Below are 4,016 nucleotides of genomic sequence, written 5' to 3'. Positions count from 1 at the left end.
CAGGCCACTTGTTTTTTACATACTCCCTGCTTTTTTAAGGGAGCACCTGCTGTGTTGGGAAGAGCAGAATAAAACCGTACCTATGCACCTGGTCAAAGCTAGGACTTAAGTGATGTTGCAATGTCATGGTATGTGCCAGTCAGCTATTGATGTGGCTGTTTCATACAAATCAAAAAAGAGAAAAAGTTGATTTTTGCTTAGGTATTTATGTTTCAGGAATCACTCACTGGATTTTTTAAAAAAAATTATGCTGCATAATGTAAGAGACATGGAATGGATCTTTTCATATCCTAATCCCAAACCAAGATTTGAATACAGTACATATCTATAAATACTTATACTAAGCTTGCTGTTATATCATTTTCAACAGCTGATGTAATTGATTAAACAAGATTAACTGCATAATAACTTTTTTTTTTAAGATTTTATTTATTCACAAACACAGAGACAGAGGCAGAGGGAGAAGCAGGCTCCATGCAGGGACCCTGATGTGGGACTCGATCCTGAGACTGCAGGATCATGCCCTGAGCCAAAGGCAGACACTCAACTGCTGAGCCACCCAGGCGTCCCTCATAATAACTCTTAAGACTGCTTACAATGTGTATTTTAAATTATTTATTTATTCATGAGAGAGGCAGAGACCCAGGCAGAGGGAGAAGCAGGCTCCATGCAGGGAGCCTGAAATGGGACTCGATCCCAGGTCTCCAGGATCAGGCCCTGGGCTAAAGGCAGTGTTAAACTGCTGAACCACCTGGGCTGCCCCTTTTTAAAGATCCATTTTTTTAGGATTGATTTATTTATTTTAAAGAGAAAGAGGGGGGTGGGGGAAGGGCAGAGAGAGTGAGAGAATCTGAAGCAGACTCCCCACTGAGCACAGAGCCTAACACAGGGCTTGATCCCACAACCTTGAGATCATGACTTGAGCTGAAGTCAAGTCAGATGTCTAACCAACTGAGCCACCCAGGCGCCCCATACAACGTGTATTAATGTAGATTTTCCCAGCCATTTGATCAACCAAATCATACAGCTGACATGTCAATAATGGTGGTCAGTAGTTACATGTGTTTATTTACATTTGAATCCCTTAAAATTTGTAAACATTTAAAATTAATTTCCTTGGTTGCACTAGCCACATTTCAAGTCCTCAGTAGTCCTGTATGGCTAGTGCCTCTGGGCTATGCAAACATAGAGCATTTTTGTAATTGCGGAAAGTTACAGGGGACAATGCTGTAACAGACAGTGAAGGTCTGTTACATACATAACAGGAAGTTTTTATTATCACCAGAAGGATTCTTCATGGATGTCAGTGACTTGGAAGGAAAAATGAATATGATGTAAAAGAACTTCAAATGTATTCTGTGATTTTTTTTTTCCCTCTGAGGTTTTAGTTTTGATACAGGCACTATACTGATGGGAAATTAACTTCTTAAAAGTGTCTCTCTTTTTTTTTTTTAAGTCTCTTGATTATAATATCTTCTTTGTAAAGAAACACTTGTGTGTCTGCTCTTCCTCATTCCCCCCAAAAAAGCCCATTTCGATTAGATTTATTGAAGTTTTTCCTTTTGACAGTATAGCATGTTGAAAATTCCTTGTTCTTAACAGCTTTTCTGCATTGGAATGTAAAATGTGCTAGGCATTGTGCTGAACACTTTACATGCAATAATAGCTCTTTTAATCCTGTATCAGCCCTCTGAAGTCAGACTTGTCCTTCAGGAAACAGTCCCTGAGATTTGTGACTTGCTTGAGTTCAAGAAGCTACCTACCAATGCACAAACTAGGCTGGAATCTACATCAGCCTCTACCTGAGCCTAGAACTTCCTTTTCCTTGTATTGCACGTGAGCGTTTTAAAGCTCTCTGTAGGTGCTTTACATATATTAGAACAGTGTCAGGCACATGGTACTCTATAATACTCCCTATGCCTTTATGACAATTGTACATTTTTTTGGTGTTGAGTATTTAGCGCCCGACTTAAGTGTCAGTTTTTTGTTTTTTTTTTTTAAGATTTTATTTATTCATGAGAGAAGCAGGCTCCATGCAGGGAGCCCAGTGTGGGACTCCATCCTTGGACTTAAAGGATCACGCCCTGGTCTGAAGGGAGGCGCTCAACTGCTGAGCCACTCAGGTGTCCCTAAGTATCAATTTCCTTTTGTTGAAATGCATCAAGTACTCTTTTATCTTTTCCTCCATCCTCCTCCAACCTGGATTGTTTATCCCAAAACAAATGTAATCATTGTATAAGATGTGGCTCTGCTATAAATATTTACAAAGTTGTAAATGTCCATATTGCTTTGACAAAATTTGTTTTTTTGCCCAACGTGAGGCTTAAACTCAACGCCGAGATTTAGAGTGGCATGCTCCACTGACGGAACCAGCCAGGTGGTCCTGCTTTGCCAGAAATTATAATCAGAAGATGGAGAAGTGTATATGTATGAATGAAGGACAGTTGTTAAAACATCTGAAACTACCATTGAGAAAGTATATCATGTAGAAATGTGCAGATAGGGCAGCCCCGGTGGCTCAGCGGTTGAGCGCCGCCTTCAGCCCACGCTGTGATCCTGGAGACTCGGGATCGAGTCCCATGTCGGGCTCCCTGAGTGGAGCCAGCCTGCTTCTCCCTCTGCCTGTGTCTCTGCCTTGCTCTCTCTGTCTCTCATGAATAAGTAAATAAAATCTTTAAAAAAAAATGTGCAGATTCTAGGAAGACATGGAAACATTTTCTGAAGGGAGTGGGAATTGAGGATAGTGATAGGGTAAGGGACTGCTGTTTACTTTTTTAAAAAAAGATTTTGTTTATTCATGAGAGACCGAGAGAGAGGTAGAGACACAGGCAGAGGGAGAAGCAGGACCCATGCAGGGAGCCAGATGTGGGACCCAATCCCAGGACTCCAGGATCACGCGGGGGCAGAAGGCAGGAGCTCAACCGCTGAGCCACCAGGGATCCCTGTTTATTGTTTATTTCATAAAATTAGCAAACATTTTCTCAGTGTCTACCATTATCCCCAACCAACACTGTTGTAGAAATTTGATTAGAAACAAAACACACAAATCCCTGTCTCATGAAGCTTACAATCTAAATTAAAAGCAAATGTTTAAAAGTCTTCCACTTGCAGTAAGCAAAGAGCACCGCAAAGGGGCTGGCAAACTACTGAATAAGCAGCCCTCAGTTATAATTTGAAGGCCTCCAAATGCCATATTGGAGAATTTACCGGACACTAGGCATTGGGCCAAGTTCTTTTCCCAACTTCTCATTTTCTCCTCACAGCACCCTATGTGGTGAGCACTACTATTATCCGTATTAGTCTCAGGTTAAGTAACTTGCCAAAATAATTAGAGCAGGGCTGGGATTGGTGCTCCGTTTGTTGCAATTGACAGCCAAAGCGCCCTGACAACTACACTGCTGTGATAAGTAGGATGAACTGGAAATGTGGCAGCTGTTGGTTGGATCTCAAGTTTTTGAATCAGTAAGCACTTGACTTCCGGGCCCAACGCCCTAAATTTAGGAGGTAAAAACTGGTAAGGAAGGGCCCGAGTGGCTCACCAGCCAAGAGGGAGCCCCAGAAAGGCATCTTCAAGCTGTCGGCATGAGCGTCCCTGTTAAAGTTGAAAATTACTCACAGAAGCTCCCCATTCTGAGAAATGGGCGTCAAAGTGAGGCTTTGGCCTGGGACAGTCCCTGACTTGGGGTTAACCTGCCGGCATTACCTAGGCATTGAAATCCTGTTTGCTGAGGGCCTTCTAGGGACAGGGCATTGTTCTGGGACAAATTAGAGCTGGAGGTTTGCATTTAGAGAGTGGCTATGGGACTCTGGAAAACAGTGACAGGACGTGGGGATTGCTTGGATGAGATGATAGGGTTGCTCCAATTTACACGCCCCGTAACCCCCCCCTTTTCACCCCAGGGCTATGTACAGGAATGATGGAGGAAGAATTCCATCCAACTTCAACAAAAAATTTCACGTTTCGCAAACTGGGAAATGGGATGCGGGGGAGGGGGCGGCTGAGGCAGACCTGTCCG

Source organism: Canis aureus, chromosome 5, assembly GCF_053574225.1.
Source record: "Canis aureus isolate CA01 chromosome 5, VMU_Caureus_v.1.0, whole genome shotgun sequence".
In the NCBI taxonomy this organism is placed as follows: domain Eukaryota; kingdom Metazoa; phylum Chordata; class Mammalia; order Carnivora; family Canidae; genus Canis; species Canis aureus.
This window is presented reverse-complemented; position numbering follows the sequence as displayed.